At 32.2% G+C, this 21,475-nt stretch overlaps 1 long non-coding RNA gene and 1 pseudogene across 1 annotated transcript in view; one reads left to right on the top strand and one right to left on the bottom strand.

Annotated features, from left to right (window-relative positions):
• Positions 1 to 1,669: 1,669 nt before the first annotated feature.
• LOC143064818 (arylsulfatase B-like) lies at positions 1,670 to 15,254 on the bottom strand (annotated as a pseudogene).
• A 4,626-nt stretch (positions 15,255 to 19,880) lies between these two features.
• Positions 19,881 to 21,475, top strand: part of LOC143064820 (uncharacterized) — a 30,050-nt gene continuing 28,455 nt past the window's right edge. The window contains exon 1 of the long non-coding RNA XR_012975327.1: positions 19,881 to 19,988. This is a non-coding gene — a long non-coding RNA (uncharacterized LOC143064820). The remainder of the gene's footprint in view (positions 19,989 to 21,475) is intronic.

Raw genomic sequence — 21,475 nt, 5'->3', positions numbered from 1 at the left:
CATCAAGGAAGGGAAAATCAACGATATGAAAAAAGGATTAGTTTCATTTAATTATAGTTTATTCATAAATTAAAATTTGAAGTATCACATCACGGGAAAGGAAAACGACGACGTTATAAATGATTTTTTGAATACAAGTTTTTTTGTAAAAGATTGTCTTAAACATATTCCAAACAATCTATGTTTTTCTATCAAAGTGTAGGCTACGAATTAATATTCCTGGTAGAAATTTGTCTCAGGTTCTATCTGATTTTCGTCTCGCCTGCGACAAAAGTTGTGGAAAGCGAGACATTGGGATTATTTTTCCTGTGTTGGCAACGGCGTCATATATTGTTAAATTATCTGCTTAAGTTATATATATATATATAAGAAGATGTGGTATGATTGCCAATGAGAGATCTCTTCAAAAGAGACCAAATACACAGAAATCAACAACTATAGGTTACCGTACAGCCTTCAACAATTAGCAAAGCCAATATCGCACTTGCATGCTTACTTTTTTGCTTAATCATCTTTGCCCTTGGTTGAGTATAGGCCACTAACGATAAATTCTCCACCTTGTTCGGTTTTTTGCAAGCCTCTCCAGAACATGCCACTTGTACCCTTCCTTTTCCAGGTGTATCATGGTGTGCTCCTGCCACGCTTTCCTTGTGGGTTCCACTGTACGGCTTGCCTTGTAATGTTAGTCTTTAGCTTCCTCAGTGTGTCCTATGCATCGCAATTTTCATTTTTTCAACTTTTCATCAACTGGGGATTGATTGGTCTTTTCCCAAAGATTTTTGTTTGATATCTTCTCAGGCCATCTGATGTTAAGGATGCGCCTGAGTCAGTTGATAATGAAGACTTGAAGTTTATGAAGCAGGTCTGTTTTTACCACACAGCCAGCCACAAAAGGCTCCGAAACGACAAATGCAAAACAACCGAAACTAGAAAAACAAAGGCCCAACCTATGCACAAAAATGAACGTTCTCACCCCATATGGAATTTACTGACCCCATATGTAATTTACTGACCCCATATATATCGTATTAGGTCACTAGCACACTATGTAACTAATTCTATATGACCCGCTGGTAATTCAGCTACATACAAAGTTAGTCATTATTCACAAAACCATTACAAAAGCAAACTTTCAAAACTCAGACAGCTTTAATTTTTGGTAAACAAAAACAGTCATGTATCTGTGATGAGTTTATTTCATACGCTATGTACGCCATAATTCAGCATCTGGTTCAAATCTCACACTTAACATTTGATGCGGATTATTTATTTGTCAATAGCCGTTTCTAAAACTATTTGGTAGATTCCTTCTTACTTACACTGAAGTTAATCTAGAGAACATCTAGGAATATATCAATCCCTCCATACGTAGGAGACATTGACATTGAATCTGATATTCTTCCTAAGTCATAATTTCCTTCCATCATTACCGAACTGAACTGAACAAAGAAATAACACGATGGGTGCCGTATACGGTGCAAGAAATGCTGGAGCACCTGATTTCACTCCCGGTTTTTAGTGGAGTTTGTGTTGTTTCTTATTTATTATTTATGACTGTTGATGTAAATGTCTTTTGTTTATGCTTTGTTTACTCCTTGGTTTTTATTGTTATTGTCTTCAAAAAACGGGTTATGAATGAGGAGCTTTGATCTACTAACAAATGGCATAATCAAGTGTATGACTTTTTAATATTTTCGTTAACATTAGTTTATTTAACAACTAACACCAGCCAGGTGTCCAGTAACCATTATAGTTATTTGGGTTTGCTGCAGGGTCTACTTTCTCTGTTAGAGGTGGAACTATGTATTTTCTGTATTCATCAAGCCTTTCTTTCATCTTTTTTAACATGCTGTGCTCTTTGATGTGCAAGTTATTATGTTCGTTAGGATCATCTAAAACGTTTTATATAAAAGAATAAGATACTGCAGTTTGACTGACTTTCTAAAAACTAAAATGTCTAAATTATTAAAATGTATATCGTATAATAAAATTAAAATACTAAGACAATGTTTGAATTACATGACTAGACATTAAACAAAACAGAAAAAAAACCTATCATAAGTTCCTTGATAGAGGTTCGCTGCTCAGAAGGAAGCTATTACACCAAGGGTTCCAAATGGTGAGGCTGAACTCATACCTTCGAAAATGTTACGATCGCCATTACGAGTTAGTTAACTGTTACGGAATATCCGTTTCACAGCTGATAGCACATTATGTTCCTGATGTCGCAACTACAATCCCGTCCCTTTTCCCGAAAGTGACCTACCGAATAAGATTTGTTACAGGGTTTATGCAAACATGCGCAACTCGACGGTTGCCACATGTCGAGCAGGATTTATTTATCCTCTGAAGAATTGAAGATCACCCTCAGTTTTAAGTGGGTTTCGGGATTTTTAGTCTTCAGTTTTCTATGTTGTGTTTTGTGTACTTTTTTTCTGTTTGTCTTTTTCTTTTTTAGTTATGGCGTTGTCTTCGACTTATAAGTTTGAATGTCCCTCTAATATCCATTGCCTCATTTTACACATATCGCACGGCAGTACTGATTGATTATATACTCGGCAGTGATTTACCTCTCAAGTTATACAACTGGTAGTAGTCTACTTTTGGTTCCTCTATTTCTGAATCTTCCTCGTTCTCAGGAACTGGGTACCAGCCATTATATGCACCAGCAAATCCTTCTATTAATTTGTAATTCCCCATTCTATATAACCAAAAATACAAGAATTCTTATGTATAGTATAACGTAAGAAACAGGAAATCAAACTTTTGTTAAATATTACATTATATTAATAACCATGTAGTTCATGGTATATCTTCAGTGTAAAACTGAATCTAAACGAGGGACGAAAGATACCGAAGGGACAGTCAAACTCATAAATCTAAAACAAACTGACAACGCCATGGCTAAAAATGAAAAGACAAACAAAAAAAAATGACATTAATAGGGACAATTAAATAGTGTCACCTCTCGGCATCATTTACCAGTAGATACTACATCATCCAAAATAACTAACAATTTTGCGTTAAACTTACCTAATAGCAGCATGCCCTACAATAGGTACTAATGAATCGTCGAGGTTATAGATGAACTCTGACCTCAAGGATGATGGAACGCCTTCACTTATGCTTGGCCACAAATCCACACCATCAATTCCACTTACTTAAAAATAAAAAGATAAATTCAAATATTTAAATTTTCCTTGGAGATCGGTATTTTTGTTATTTTACTTGTTTTTAAAATTGTCATATCGAGGAATATTATAGCTGACTATGCGGTATGGGCTTTGCTCATTGTTGAAGGCCGCACGGTGACCTATAGTTGTTAATGTCTGTGTCATTTTAGTCTCTTGTGGACAGTTGTCTCATTGGCAATCATGCCACATCTTCTTTTTATATGAACTATATATATACATACCTTGACCTCCTCCAGCAGCAGAGAGAATTGTTGGCATCCAGTCCACAGCATGAATCATACTAAAACAATGATATTAAAGCAAACAATCACCTCAATACTTGTGGTAAATTACTCGGTTCTTTAATTTTTATTTTTTAAATATCTTCATATAAATTTTAAAGAATAAATCAGGGGAAATTAGGTTATTTAATGCATAACTTTAAAAAGAATTTAAAGTAAACTTGTTATTTTATTGTTTAATAAACTTCGTACTTTATTTGGCATTTTTTTGTTTTACTTTTTTTGGATTCGAGCGTCACTGATGAGTCTTTTGTAGACGAAACGCGCGTCTGGCGTATATACTAAATTTAGTCCTGGTATCTATGATGAGTTTATTAACTACAATTAATACTGGAATTATTTTCTTTAAGTAATGAAAATAAATATTCAATACAACAAAAACATAGCACTGCTACTATAATGTATTACCCGTCAAAAACAGTATAGGGTTTCTGAAGTCCCGAACCGTATACGAAAGCTGAAGCCCGAGTTCCTCCTTCATATACTGTTGCCTTACCACCTCTAAGTGGGTAATTATTTCCATGAAAAGGTTGTCCAACCACCATTCTATAAAAACAAGTTTATTCTTTCTTAAACAATCACTTTAACCTTATTTGTATAAGAGTTATCAGTAACATGTATAGAATAGTGAATAAAGTCTACATATTTTTTAATTTAGTTTCTGGTGTATAAAAGAGGGATGAAAGATACCAGAGGGACAGTCAAACTAAAAAATCGAATATAAACTGACAACGCCCTGACTTACGGAGTTTAGTATGACGTCCATTATCACTGAACTAGTTTCCTTTTTTGTTTAGGGTCAGCTGAAGCACGCCTCCGGGAGGAGTTTCTCACTGCATTGAAGAACCATTGGTGGCCTTCGGTTGTTGTCTTTTCTTTGGTCGGGTGGTTGTCTCTTTGACATTTTCCCATTTTTTACTCAATTCTATATATAACAGTATTAAAAAATTACACGTCAGACGAGCATCACCACTGACGCTCAAATCTTAAAATTTCATAAGACTACATAAAGTTCGAATTTGCATTGAGGAACAAAATATAAATGGTTTTGTCAAAAGCAGCTAAGGCATTTTTTTCCTCGGGCAGAACATTCTAAGTATTTCGAAAAACTGAAAGTTTTGTAAAGTTAAATTATAACTTTGACCATATCAATGATAATTCATGTCAACACAAAAGTATTGACAACTGTTTGGTAGTACTTTTATGAAGAAAACCTTTACCAGCAGTGGCATCGACACAGTTGTTCTAAACTACATTATGTCCAATATATACAGTACACTTTGTATGAATATATGAGAGAGGAACAAAATCCACATACTTAAGCCAATCAATAAAGCTTCAAACCTCAAACAGTGTGACAAATCATAAGAATATTTGCTTATCATATATGGATCAATATCAAACCAATCAACGGAAAGCAAAAGCTTCTCTGATGATCAGGATATATGTTTGTAAAGTTCATTTCAAATAACTAAGCTGTAAACTATTTTGATAATGATCGGATAGGGTTTTTTTTAAAAGAGAGCTAAGGTGTAGTGGTTATTGCATCGGAATTCTAACACATCGGTGCCTTGTTCAATTCCCGCTGCTGGGAGAACATTTCAGGGACTGAATTTTCGGCTCTCCCTTGACACCATACGCGAGTATGGTCTTGAGGAAACGATGATAGTTCGTCGGAAGGAGACGATAAATGGCTCTCCAGTTTTAAGAGAGAGCCATATCTTATGCACGTTAAAGAGTTCCTTGTAGATTGCGAAAAAGAGCAGGCTTATGCCGATACAAGGCAGTACTCAAACCCGCAAAGTGGAAAAGGATTAATAGAAGTTGCAATAACTTGTTTCTCAATCCAATATGAATAGATATGTTTAAACTATGGAACTCATCTCCATATAAAGGTTAGGAGATGTTGACTGATTGTTAATGATATAACTATGCACCATAGTCAAAGTCACATGGCTTCAAGCAATGTTATGTCACATATGACATTCAACAATGCCAAATGTAAAGTCCCTAAAGACAGCTGATGAGACGATCAATTGACTATGCATTGCATTACAAATACGTATGTTGTAATGTATTATAAAAAAGAAGAAATATAAATATGAATATAGTCCTTAAAAAGGATAATATTAAGATATTCATTATCTTACATCTGCAGTAAATATAATAAGGGTATCCTCAAACATTCCGTTACGCTTCAGTGACTCTGTTACGTTTCCTATGGCATCATCCATTGCTGTGACCATTCCTTTAAAATCAAAACATAATTTGTCTTCAATAGACAATCTCAGTAAACTGATTTATGTAATATAAGCTCTGCTTGCAACTTTTGCAAAAACGTTATTTCATTCATGCAATTAAGAAAGTGTTGTGTAAAGTCAGTTAGGCAGCAGAAAGAAAGTAAACACAAACAAACAGTAAGAGGTCAATGCGCAATGATCAGTCATGGTCAAGTTTTCGTTTAAATCTAAATTGTCACAAGTCTATATAAGTAGTGAATGAATTTAAATGAATTTCCAAATATGAATCGAACAAAACTTAAAACTAATACTAGTATAATATTTCATATTTCCTCTTGACTTTTAAGAAATTTGCATGCTGTCACAAAGACCGCATAAAACTGAGCAATTGAATATCAGAGTTACTGTACTGCCTTCAATAATCAACAACATAATCCAAAGTAGAGACATCAGAACAATGGAAGCAAGGCTATTAAATAAGATGATTGATTTGTTGAGTGACTAAGGAAAAAACGTCTTTATAGATATAGGAAGATGTTTATATTCATTTAAGTATTGAGTCCTGTGATGTATTTTATCAGTAAGTTTCCGGTAAAGTATTACCATGTGAGTATGAAAATTGTCTAATTCATAGTAATATGTTGCAGTTAAAAACTTATAGATATGACAATCTTTTTTTAAGCCGACTAATTTAAATTAAAAAAAATATAAGCCAAGTCTATTAATAGACAATATTACCCGAATATTTCCGTCTTCCTTCGTTCTTTATGTCTTGGTACATATTTTCGTAAATTTCCGGAACCTAAATTACAAATAATAGTCTTCTACAATTACTAACGGCATAGAATACCCAACTCTAAACGCGTAACCTTAGGCTCGTAACACTAATAAATCCCAAACTAAAGTTTATTACCCACATGACAGTGTCGTGTGCTGATTTTTACTGCACATTATGATACATAATATTTTGTCGACAAAATAAAGTCAGTAATTAATAAATACTTCTGGAATCAAAGCATGTCAGTTCAGAAGTGATATCAGCTGTAATGACGATATCGTTTTTGAAGAAACGTCTACCAACAGTGATATCGCCCAAATGATTGTTAAATTCCACAAACAGTACTAGTAGAATAGGTTTATAATTTACTTAGTCTGATTTGCATTTTATCTACGCAAAACTCATCAGCGGCGCTCCGATGAAAACAGTTTGGAAACCAAATAAAACCAGAATTCAAAAAGGAATGAGGAAAACAAACAAAAAAGTATCACAATGCTAAGCCAAATTTGTTTAAATCGATCAATGCATTTGGGTGAAAAAATAAAAGAGTTTCGAACAATTTTGATATTTAATAGACAGTGCATCAATACAACATGCCAGTAAAGCGGTGAAGACTATTTAACTAGTTAAACCATAGGGCGAAACTTAGGGTTTTTAAAGTGAGAAAAGGTACCAAGGCTATGAGTTAGTATGATTTATGATTAATAACACCTGACTCAAAACATCTAGAATGCAAAATCTAATATAAATGTGAAGGTCATTGAAAATAAAAATAAAAAATGCCTGAAAGTGGTGCCAATCATTGCCATCTATGCATACAAGGGTAGAAAATAAATAATCATAATATTAGCAGTAGTATAACCTGACTGTATCAATTATAAACATATATGTGCGTATTTTGTATTTACAATTTGAAGCAAAATTAAAAATCCTGTATATATAAATTGATATAATTTTTTAGACATTCGTGCATGCATTTTTCAGAAGTGATTGATAGGTTGTTTTTTTTATATCCAGTGGCAGAATTTTCATGCAAATTCATGATGAAATGAATATTAGACCATCTATATTTAACTCGTATATTCAAATGAAACAATGGTGACGTTCCCTTGTCACCACCTTATGGTGTTAATATATCTCAACTTGTACGATTCGCTCGTGTATGTAACAACGTATTAAATTTTAGCGAAAGAAATTTATGTATTGCTGAAAAATTATTAACCACGAAAATGTCAGTATTCACCTCAAAAGCTTACAAAACCTTTCAACAGACTTATTAACAAGGGATATAGTTACGATACTGTTGTCAGGTCATTAAAGATTGCCTATTTTTGTTTTAATATTGATTCACTTATAGGGTCGATGCATCGGAACTAAACACATTTATTAAAAAAAAATCAAAAACAAAAAACAGTTGTTGGCATGACACGGGTTATGTTCTTCTCATGTGTATCACGATAGTATGATGCTAAACCCCTAACGGGAGGGATTGTGCCTGATATTCATATGATGAATACATAATCTTTCAATCAATTAAATTGAGGTCTGGAGCTGGCATGTCCATTAACTGCTAGTAATATGTTGTTATTTATGTATTATTATCATTTTATTTATTTTCTTTTGTTACATCTTCTGACATCGGACTCATACTCGGATCTCACAAACATGTTTAACCCCGCCGCAATTTTGCGCCTGTCCCAAGTCAGGAGCCTCTGGTCTTTGTTAGTCTTGTATGATTTTTAATTTAAGTTTCTTGTGTATAATTCTGAGTTTATGACTGTATTAGTATACATATTTTTAAGGGGCCAGTTGAAGGACGCCTACGGGTGCGGGAGTTTCTCGCTACATTGAAGACCCATTGGTGGCCTTCTGTTGTTGTCTGCTCTATGGTCGGGTTGTTGTCGCTTTGATATATTCCCCATTTCCTTTCTCAATTTTAATTATTAGCAAAGCACAATTATATAATTGCTGTATCAATGTCAATGTCAATTGTAATGTTGTGTGCTTTCGCTGTTTACCTTGAGAGTAAAGCAATATCAGTTATACGTACCTGTATTGGTTCATGAACTGACTGGAAAGGAAGGTATAAAAACATTGGTTGACTCTTATTGTGTTGAGTAATGATTTTGTCTGCTCGTCGGGCATAGGCATACTGTAAAATAGACAAACAGACACATTTGACATTTTTCTTAATGTATACATGAATATATATTTTTGATTTTGTTTTTTTTAAGTGGACGAATAGACACAATCAAATTTATAACAATTTATTCACTTTTTGGTCCGCCTAAAAAAAGAGGTTCGTTACGTTTTTTGCGTACGTCTGTCATTATCGTATCAGGTTTAAGATAGTTTCTTGTTTGGAATGAGGTAATTCGTTCTCACATCAATATGAAAATTATTTCTAATATTCAATTTAAATGTGAACTTTTAAGCATATGCAAAATTAGGGTTTTGAATAAAAATGTCTCTGTTCACTAGAACTTTTCAATGAAATTGAGCGAGTCTGGTTTTGTATCATATAAACATGGTTTGTTGCTAGAATAGATTGTGTTTTTGCGCGTTAATACTAAACCCTTTAACCAATAGACCATATCTTTACACGCATACACACATATGGAAAAGCACACGAAAGCACTAATCTTCCCAAAACACCTTGCCATCTTACCGTAGAATATTCGTTTGGTCGTATTGGTTCTTTATTATCACGGAAATCTGACCCATTCACTGAAATAAAGAGAAATAAAATTTAAAATATTAGATACACATGAAGCAGTATTAATCTGTTATCTAATGTAATTTCATTTGCATGTTTATTTATTATTTACTCAAATAGGACAAACATACATCAATATCCTACTTTATAATGAGACTATCATTATTTAACTTTATAGATTTAACTGATAGAAATCAATGTTTGATATAGATTGCTTTTCTTATCTTATTGCTCAGACTTACGAACTGTATAGTTATAGTAATCTTCTTGTCCGTTATAGTATCCATAAAATGTATCGAACCCACGGTATGTCGGAGTACATTCCCATTTGCACATTCCTAAATGCCATCTGAAAGACATAAATATATGGATTATCCACGACTTCCGGTTTTTCTTTTAACATTTTTTTTTAGGACAAATAACTCAAACACATATAAGGAATGACTGCAATATTTTTGTCTGTCTATGAAGAAATAACATAAAAATTAGGAGCACACTGATTAACGCGCGTAGCGGGTTATTTAACAGTGTGCACCACATTTTTTCATGTTATTTCAAATAGACAGAAAAAATATTAAAGTCATTTCTTATAATTTAATTCTAAATTCCATTTTAAAGCGTAGAAAACCACGAAAACAATGTTGATGACGTCACGGTCACATGACTAAATTATATATATGTCCTGATAACAAAATAACGTCAGACAATCAGCAGACGCGTTACATCCAAAATTAAATTATTATTTAATAATCTTTAAGTTAAAGTGTATGCTAGTTGTCATCACTTAATTCTAGTTATATTTCGCATGTGTTCAGCAGAAAAGATGCCAATTACGAATAACGTAACGATCTTTGATTTGAGAAATCTCAAATGTTAAAATGTTGTGAGTATACAGTATAACTAAATAGTTTTACAGTTTCTTCAGGAAAAATCAGTACTCATTTAAAAAGAATGAAATTTAATCTAAAAAAATATAGAATTTATATAGATTTTAATAGAAATTACCAATCAGGAAAAGTGTAGACTATAGAGTGCGTACGCATATGTAAAGGAAGTGAGGCAACAGCTTTGTTTAAAGGACTTCGTAAATAAAAACAAGGCCCTTTATAACTTGTTGTTCGGTGTGAGCCAAGGCTCCGTGTTGAAGGTCGTACATTGACCTATGATGGTTTACTTTTCTAAAATTGTTATTTGGATGGAGAGCTGTCTCATTGGCACTCACACCACATCTTCCTATATCTAAAGCTATGTTTGAAAACAAAACATTCAATAGTTAGCATACTTTCCAATCATATGTGTTGCATATCCAAGTTCTTTCAGTTTCTGTGGCAGAAATGTTCGATTAAGGGGTGCACAGGAAGGCGCCTGTGGTAAAATGACAAAATTCTGAAAAAAACAACAGAAATATCGATGGTGATATTTTGTTAAATTGTTTAAATATATAACGTCTAACGATTTTTTCACAGTAATTGATTTTAAGTTAGTTGACGGATAATACTTAAATGTGTGTTTCTTACATTCAAAAGAAAATAATGTGGGCTAAATATGAAGACGTACATCTATATGTGAATGCTTGGGAAACTGTTTGATACCTTCAAATTTATTTTGTTTATGAACTGATCATTTGTATTTTTGTTTAGATTTTAATAATAGATAATGCAATTTTTGGCTAATTTCTATAGAGATGAGGGTAACATATTCTTTCGTCCCATTTGTCACATATTCGACACAGTTGTTTTGTACTTGTATCAATAATCAATAATCATTTTAGCATCAGAACTCTAGTTACGTTGACTTTTATCAAAATTATAGTAGTTACCTTAAAATTCATTTTTTTATTTGCATATTTAAAAAAAAACAAAAAAGAAAAGGATCATAAATGAAATTTTCAACTGGAATATCTTAAAAACACAAGTCTCATTCGCTTAAAACTGTGTGATAGTTCCCGGATTTTTTTTCTCATAAATACTCATGACGTTGTCAATTAGTAGAGATTTGTTAAAGAAGACTATGCTTTCGACAAGAGTATTATCTCACCTGTAATCCTGATTTGAATGGATAAAATCCTGATAAAAAGGCGTTTCTTGACCTAAAAGAAGAAAGTATCATTAGTTCACAAATTAGCATGCACGAATCTGTTAACATGAAAAGCATATATTTATTTCCATATATACCATACCTAACAGTAAACTTCTGAATATTTTGATCTCCAAATAAAAAAATCACTTATAGAATTCATTGAAAATTGTTTTTATAGTTTAATATAGCATATATGTATATTTGAAACAGTGGAAAATATATTCACTTACACATTTCACAAAATGATATACAGGCAACTCATGTACAAATAATGATATTGAAAGTTTTTCAAAATCTAGGGACAAAACCTTATCAATACCTACGGAGAACAGACTGGTTGTACATAAGAATTGTTCAAGATCATCCCATTCTTTGCTAGATAGTTTATGTTAGGAGAAATAATAGCCGGATTGTGGAATCCTACATCGTTCCATCCTGAAACATAGAATACGTATACAATAAGTGTTAAATACAATCAACAAAATTAAACTATTTATCGCACCGCGGGAAAATTATCACGTTTTGATTGGTTTGAAGACGCCTTATATGGATTCGTAGGTGGTAGTACATTTCATAGGGGTTCATGACGTCACGCCTACTATTAAAGGTGACGTCGTCTGTTAATGTTGTTGTGTTTATTGTTAGTTTTTCAACAAAACAAAGCAGAAAAAGTCCAGCGTGCGATAACTTCGTTATACGGTTAAATACTGACACTCTACGGAATCATAGAGGGTTAATAAAATCCATAGGCAAATTCGGCATCCTGCTCACTCCCAATGGATTTTACTAGTAGCCCTCTATGGATCAGTAGGGGGTCAGTAGCGAACCATATAACTTATAAAGTGATATAAACTACTTATATATTAATCGACGGGTCCGGTGATTTCCCTTCGCGTCATTATGCAGTTTTAACGGATTTTTTTTCTAAGGCAATAATCCAAAACATGTCTAGATAAAAGATGTCAGACAGGCAATAGACAAGGAGAAGATAATGTACAGATGGATAGCTCTTCACAAACATCTATACCATCACTGGTTCAGTTCTAACTTTGAGAAAACTAAAAGGATGGATCTAGAATAATGTTATGTTAGATAAATGAGTAAACGAAACAAAAAAGAACTGAAAATGATGGTAATCAGAGTTTTAACTATCATTAACTATAGGTACTGTCATTTTGTAAGTCGGTCGTTTCTAGCGTAATCGACCGTTATAGAATAAAGGCAACAGTAGTATACCGCTGTTCAAACTCATAAATCCATGGACAAAAAACAAAATCGGGGTAACAAACTAAAACTGACGGAAACGCATAAATATAAGAGGAGAACAACGACACAACACTACAATGTAACTAACACACACAGAAACGGACCAAGCATCAGACAAAATCCCACGAGAATAATAAATATAACATCAAAACCAAATACATGAATTTGGGATAGACAAGTACCGTGACACGTCTTATCGCAATGTCAAAAATAAGAGAAAACAAACGACGCAACGTTAAATTGTAACACACACAGAAACAAACTATAATATAACAATGGCCATATTCCTGACTTGATACAGGACATTTTAAAAGGAAAAAATGGTGGATTGAACCTGGTTTTGTGGCATGCCAAACCTCGCACTTTAATGGAATATAAAATATATATAGAATAACCGTTTCACAAATGATATCGAATATGTTCCTTACGTCGGAACTACAATCCGATTCCCTTTCATGAATGTGACCTACCGATTTAGACTATTTACCGGATTTGTTATATTATAAGCAACACGATGGGTGCCACATGTGGAGCAGGATCTGCTTACCCTTCCGAAGCACCTAAGAACACCCCTATTTTTTTATGGGGTTCGTGTTGCTTATTCTTTAGTTTTCTATGTTGTATGTGCTATTGTTGTCTGTTTGTCTTTCGTTTTTTGCCATGGCGTTGTCAGTTTATTTTCGATTAATGAGTTTGACTGTCCCTTTGGTATCTTTCGTACCTCTTTTAAAGCACCTGCAATTTATAACTAAAGATAGCATTGGTTCACATAATCAGTGGGTTATATTATCAAAATAACAGTCTTTCTTATTATTTAACTCGACTGTGAAGGACATGAAACATGGAATAACAACACTTAGCTAATGCCAGTTTTAAAAGGGAGATATAACGTTTATAATGTATAATTCACCTAATCATTGACAATCTAGTTCAAAATTTATTAACAAATTTGTCTTTTAACGTTGAGAACAACGAGATAAGAAAAGAGCATAAAAAGAGGGACTATCAAACATCAATTGAAATTGATCAACTCCATCAAAAGGACATTTTAACAAAAAATAAGAAATCGTATTCTGAACGAAAGCGTTTGTTTAGAATATATGTATCTATAAACTTTGAGAACAACTACAAAAATATAAACTATGAGAACAACTACAAAACTATAATCTTTGAGAACAACTACAAAATTATAAACTTTAAGAACAACTACAAAACTATAAACTTTGAGAACAACTACAGAGCCAAAACTTTGAAAATAACTACAGAACTATTAACTTTGAAAATAACTGCAGAACTATTAACTTTGAAAACAACTACAAAACTAAAAACTTTGAGAATTAAAGAGGGAGAAAGTCAAATAACAAAAAACTCCTAGGAATATTCAAAACTGAAAGTCTCTAATCAAATGGCAAAATCGAAAGTTCAAACACATCAAACGAATGGACATCAAAAGTTATTGGTTTTTTTTTTCAATTTTGAGAACGACTAGATAAGAATGGGCATCTCTATATTCTTTGATGATATATGATATTGGATGTCTGTATAAATGTTGACAAAAATAAGATAAGAACAGATGTCGCTAAAATCTTTAAAAACAAGAGTATAACAGATATCGATGGATGTTTTTATGAATTTTGAGAAAAATAGATACATAAAAAATGAATGTACCTATAAATAAAGGCAACAGTAGTATACTGCTGTTCGAAACTCATAAATAGATTGAGAAAAAAAAATCCAGGTAACAAACTAAAACTGAAAAAACAAATCAAATATAAGAGAACTACGACACAACAGAAACACAAAATTAAAATGTATAAACTTTAAGAACAGCAATATAACAAATGAATATCACTTTAAACTTTGAGAACAACTAGAAAAGGAAGTAATGTCTCTAAACAATTTGAAAACTATACAAGAAATGGATGTCTCTACATTCGCTAAACGACTAAAAAGTAAAACAACAAAAATACCAAACTCCGAGTAAAATTCAAAACGAAAAGTTATCAAATTGCAAAATCAAAATCCCAAAAATATGAATCGAATGGGTAACAAGTGTAATATTCCAGACTTTGTACAAACATCTTCTTATGTTGAAAATGGTTTTGTAGATGGCTTAACCTCTCACATAAGCAGATGTTCTTTAGAACTTTGAGAACAGCTAGATTCGAAATTATTGTCTAAAGGGTGGATTCATTACAGCACATAATGAACAGTTTATGGGCATCTTAAAAATCAATGCTTCTTTCTAGTGGTGTACATTTTGTATGAAAAAAAACCCAAAAAGAACGACAGACTGCACAGGTGTCATGAAATATGTAAGGTTGATGTACAAATTTGCATTTTGAAATAGACCTTTTCATTTTTATTACCAGTAATTATTTTGTTCGTTTAAAAGCTTGAAAACACTATACATTGCGATTCAACCCTTTTATTAAGCTCGTTTAAAAGTAGCCCCTTACTACAAACAAGGTGTTTTTTCCTTTAAAATTGTGTTTTATCGTCCTTCATTGAGGTTGACAATCCTGTTTGAAATAAACTTACCCAAATCATCAGCCACAATAAACACAATATTTGGTGACTTGGATACCACACATTTAGACAGTGTTAAAAGAAGAAATCCATAAAGAAACACATCCATCCTTAGTCTAATGGGTAATATCTATCAAGTAATATAGTAAATATCAATTATACAAATATTCAATATTATCAGTGTGTATACATCATAGACATGTAGTATGTGTATCTCGTATATATTTATATATATGCCATAGATATTGACATTAAATCTCAATCAAGGCTTTATCAATTATCATCTTTAAGATAAAATTTGTAACCAACATAATTACGGTATAGGGTATTAGCTCTATGAAGCAATTTGTATAAGGATTGCCTCAGCTTATGTTCTAAACTTCATGACAAGAATATAAAGGATCTAAAAATTGTTCAAAGAAAACAAAACTGTCAGATGGTTTTATCAAATCTACTTTGTTATTTTTTGTTTGTTTCCAAGAACACGTACGGAAAATCAATATAAAGTATGCCACTTTATAAAACAGTAAAGGTTCCGGTATGAGAAATAGTAAAGGTTATCAAATAATTTTTCACTGACAAATTGAAATTGATCCTCATAATTAATTCTAATTATAGAATATTTTGGGTAAGCTTAAATGTCTAGGAGATACCGGTCTCCCGTACGGTAAATAAACTCATCATAGATACCAGGACTAAATTTTGAATATACACCAAACCCCCGTGTCACTAAGTCACATTTGCTCAATAGGTCAAATTTATGCAAAAAGGACACTTCGATGTGTGTTTGAATGGTTTAGTCTGTTTCTAATATTTGTATTTTTCATTTCATATGGTAATAGAAATTTATCGTAATATTTGTTAAGCGAAAAAAAATCAAGTTTAGTATCTTACGTTGGATATAAACCGCAATTTTCTAACATGTGCTTTGGAAAACAAATTTTTTGGTAGAGGGGTGTAAATACAACACAAACAACATTTTCCCTAATTCCAAAAAAGTTAATAAATAAACTCATCATAGATAAAAGGACTAAATTTTGTATATTCGCCAGACGCGCGTTTCGTCTCCAAAAGACTCTCGAATCCAAAAAAGTTTAAAAGGCCAAAATAAAGTACGAAGTTGAAGAGCATTGAGGACCAAAATTACTAAAAGTTTTGCCGAATACAGCTAAGGTAATCTATGCCTGAAGTATATTTCAACTAAACGCATCGAACAATGGATGTAACTTAAACCCTGCTTATTTTATAAATAATTCGTCTAAAAAACAACCTAACAATGTTATATCTTTATCTATTTATAATTTACTGTTGTCTTCAGACAATGTAACGTTAGATAACATCAGATAAATGGTGAATATTAATCATATGATTTGCATGTACTCTATAGTATATTTGAACATACACCATTACGCAATCAAATCCAGTGGCATATGTAAAAATATATAAATGCATTTAAAGACACTTTGCTCTTCGTATATATTGTCCAAAAATCACTTTGAAAGAAAGGTTTTTGTGAATTACTGGACCTGATGTAAGCTTAACATGGAAGTTTTAGCATTTTGAACTTGTGCTTTTCTCACAATGTAATGCTGAAAAACAGACTCGTAACAAAATGTGTGTTATTGGCAACCATTAGCAGTTAACGCTCCATTTTGCAGTGAAGCCTATTTTGACACCATATTTTAAAACAGTCATTATGAAGAGAACTGGTCACATTTATTTGGTTTCAAATGATAAATGCATACTTGGAGGGAATAAATGTGAAAAAAAAATCGCTCATAGGTTCATTTTGAGATATAGTCATTGGTATCTTAATATGCGGGAAAACTGAGTGTCGTTGTTATTTTAATATAAGCAACAGTTTATTGTTAGTAGATGAAACAGGAAATGGTAAACTCTTTTTTTTTTTTAAATTATTTGTATAACTCTCTTTATTCTTGTGAATTTTGTTGCATTTCGTGACCTAAATTGTTTGCAAACATTTTTAGCTATGGCGTTGTCAGTTTATTTTCGATTTATGAGTTTGATTGTCCCTTTGGTATCTTTCATCCCTCTTTTAGTTTTATATAAAGTATAGTAACTTCATGCCACATAAATTGATAATACTGGCATTTCTGTTAAATGATGTTTGTCATGTTTAATGTTGCATAAACTATCAGTAAAATTGTAAGGTAAGGGGAGGATTTGGACCCCGCTAACATGTTTAACCCCGCCACATTCTGTATAAATGTGCCTTTTCCAAGTTAGGAGCCTGTAAATCGTGGTTGTCGTTTGTTGATGTGTTACATACATATTTGCTTTTCGTTCATTTTGTGTACATAAATTAGGTCGTAATCTTTTTCGTTTAAATTGTTATACATTTGTAATTTCGGGGACTTTTATCGCTGACTATGCGGTATGATTTTTGCGCATTGTTGAAGGCTGTACGGTGACCCATAGTTGTTAATTTCTGTGTCATTTGATCTCTTGTTGCGAGTTGTCACATTGGCAATCATAAAACATCTTCTTCACCATATAATATCATCTAATTGAAATATAGCAAAAGACTGATTTAGGATTGAAACGAAGAATTAATATATAAGAGATTTACCTCCAGATCAATATTTATACTATAATAAACATATACTAACAAGTGTTACTATGGAAACGTTTTCCTGGTTTTTTTTTACATCATGCACATCATATGATATTCTTATCTGATGCTATGGTCAATACGCAGATAGATCAATAGCTTATACTTTTAACTAATCATGGTTAAGGAATAATCTGTTTGTATTTGTAAAAGTAACGACCAAGGATTTCCCCCTTTTTGTGGTATCGTATGAAGAGTGAAAACGTGTTTTGTTGATATTAACTTCTCAATTTCTATATAAACAATATACCCTTCAGTAAGGTAGTATCCACAATTCTTGAATCAATTATGTATATTTTCAAACATTCATTTCCATATGGAGACTATTTCAGAAAATAAATAAATATGACGGGACTTATTTCTTACCCCCTAACATTGTAAAAATGGTAAGCATTTTGTGTGCCAAATTCAGCAAGGTGCATTCCTATTTCTAGGTAAATTCTGGAACTTTAAATACCCTTAAATAATGCCATTGGCCAATAAAAAAAGCTATGACACTTAAGCGTGTTAAGCAAGTTTCTTCACACCAAAAAGTGACGACAATTCAGAATTTGACAGTTTTTTTCAAAGAAAATTTAAAGCGAAAATGCATACCCAACATTTCACCACAATTACTTTATTTTTACCTTAATTATAGTCACCTAGCTATATAGACAGTTACTTCATTTAGATCTAAATAAATTATTTTAGTGGAGTGACTTTCACCATAACAATTTTTTTTCAATGCACCCACCATTATGCTCTGTCGTCAAAATCAAAGGTCAAGGTCAAACAAGTGCAAAAATTTCAAGGTGTCATCTTTTTGCATATTCTGTCTTCTTTACAAGAAAATCATGTTTGATAACAATTAATTTTTTAGGCAAACTGATAGAGAGACACTTATTAAGTCCCTCTGATATCTTTCGACCATCTTTTATGCGCCTTCTTGAATATCTAAAGCGTGTTTTGTGCATGTTCCGTGTTTACGTTCTTCGTATGTTTTTCTTGACATTTGACTTTGATTTTACTATAATTGCACAGTATGATTTTTTAAAGACTATACAAAACAGAAAGCAAAGATATTTAGCTTGTGGATGATAAAAAATACCGCCGTATGTTAGATGGATGCATTAAAGTCTATAACTAGACGTCTTTTGGAAAATCTCATTTTCGTCATTATTCAAGATATTCTCGTTTTTGTGTTCTTCAATTTTGCTAATGTGCTTTGGCTATATGCCTTTTGGTATACCTTTTTTTTTGTTTCTTTGTTACATATATGACATGGCTCTGTACGTATACATCCCGTCATTGTGTTATTGTACTATGGTTAATTTGTGTAGTCTTGTCTTTACATTTTTTGCTAATAACAAGGTATTAAATAAAACTGGAAATCAACATCAATTCTAGAAAACCTCCATTTCTTCTTACCTCTTAATTTCATGGTGTTAGTTCAATTATTTTTTAATTTGATGTAATTACCTTTTTTTTCTGTTTAGTTGTTTTTTTTCATATTCAACCTATTAATTATGTTTTACATACATATTGTGCATTATAACTTACCTTAGGAAATAAATTGCAAAACTTGATAGTATGGCTAAACCTTTTCATGATTTGTAAACATGAAAACTTAGAAACTAAGCTTACTCCATGCATGCATGGACGAAGGTAACTAACGTTAACTTAGTCCATGCATGCATGGACTAACACAACAGACTTAGTCCATGCATGCATGCACTAAGGCAACTAACCCTAACTTAGTCCATGCATGCATGGACGAAGGTAACCAAGGCTAACTTAGTCCATGCTTGCATGGACGAAGGCAACTAAAATTAACTTCTTTAAAGTTTAAAAAATTTATAAATGCAAAATATTTCAAAAAAATTAAATTTTTCAAAAATTAAAAAAAAAAATAATTAAATATTTAAAAAAAAAAATCTTTTAAAATTTAATTCTTATAATATAAATGAAAAAAACATGAAAAATTTTCAAAATTATTTTTTTCCAAAATGCTGAAAAAAGTTTAAATTCCATTTTTTTCAAAATTAAACAAAAAGAAGAAAAAAATGGTTAATTATCACTGTATATCATCACCACCAGATATAGGTACCCTTGCATATAGGTATAAATGCCACATGAGAATATTCACGTCTGCCAAAAGATTAGAATGTGTTCACATTTTATTTAAATGATAAAAACTCTTCACTGAACAGATCAGTTGGAGCTGAAAATTTGTTTAACATAACCTGGACAGTAGCTGCAATTAGTTCCTGAAAGTTCCTAATCATTTAGAAGTGGTAAGTATTATTTTAGTTTATTGTTATTATATCTATAATAAACATGGTTAATGAGTTTAATTGAGGTCTGGAGCTGGCATGTCAGTTAACTGCTAGTAGTCTGTTGTTATTTATGTATTATTGTCATTTTATTTATTTTCTTTTGTTACATCTTTTGACATCGGACTCAGACTTCCCCTGAACTGAATTTTAATGTGCGTATTGTTATTCTTTTACTTTTCTACATTGGCTAGAGGTATAGGGGGAGGGTTAAGATCTCATAAACATGTTTAACCCCGCCGTAATTTTGCACCTGTCCCAAGTCAGGAGCCTCTGGCCTTTGTTAGTCTTGTATGATTTTAAATATTAGTTTCTTGTGTATAATTCGGAGTTTAGTATGACATCCATTATCACTGTACTATTATGCATATTTTAGGGGCCAGCTGAAGGACACCTACGGGTGCGGGAATTCTCGCTACATTGAAGACCCATTGGTTGCCTTCGGCTGTTGTTTGCTCTATGGTCGGGTGGTTGTCGCTTTGACATATTCACCATTTCCTTTCTCAATTTTATTTGTTGCCTTATGATTTTTTGCCTTTGTCTCAATAGCAGCTAACTTTTTGTATATATTGTACATGTACATGCAAGTCGTCAAAACATCAACCCAAAAATGTAAGATCTGTAAGTTTGCTTTCGCAATTTTTTTGTTCTTCCCATGCAGGAATTCTAACCCATGTAACTGAGATATTGTGACACCAAATCTGTACAATTTTTAAACACCAGAGAAGAGCAGATACTTTAAACACTTTTGTGTAATCCAGCATTATATAAGATGTTTTTGTGTCTAATGTTATAGTGCAGTTTGAGCACTCAAAAAAATGTTCATTATGTCCACTGGTTGTGTTTGGTTGCTGTCTGCCATATTAAATGGATTTCCTTTTTTATGTTTTTGCTTAAATTTGTCTATTAGCTTTCTCTTTTGAAATTAAAAGAAAACAGTTCACAAATTAGGTGTGCTGGGCTTATTTTAATTAACCTTCATCAGAAACATACAACAAAAATTTTACAGCAAATGATGTAGATACCATTATCTTGGGACTTAATAAGCCCATGTAAATCTTTAAATTAAGGCTTTTGCTTATTGTTGAAGACTTCAGGTGACCTGTACTTGTTTACATCAGTGCCCTATTATGCAGGGCTAGTAGTTGTCTCAATTGCAATCATTCCATGTATCCTTGCTTTTGTATCATTTAAAGACTTCAATTCTTAAATCATTTAAGTTAACACATTTTAATTTCAAAACATTCAACAGATATTTCCAAATAACAAATTTTGTAAACAACAGATGTAATTGGTAACTGGTAATTATTTTACAGTCAATATGTTTTTATATTTATCAAGAGGCATCATAATCATGTTCATTAAATTCTTTCCTTGTCAGACTATTACTGATCTCAAAACCAGTGAAAATTGCAAGTAGCTTTTAGTTTCTATTAATATATTTTGAT

Source organism: Mytilus galloprovincialis, chromosome 2, assembly GCF_965363235.1.
Source record: "Mytilus galloprovincialis chromosome 2, xbMytGall1.hap1.1, whole genome shotgun sequence".
Taxonomy (NCBI): domain Eukaryota; kingdom Metazoa; phylum Mollusca; class Bivalvia; order Mytilida; family Mytilidae; genus Mytilus; species Mytilus galloprovincialis.
Note: the sequence above shows the minus strand (reverse complement) of the source record. Positions and strands in the feature narration are given on the sequence as shown.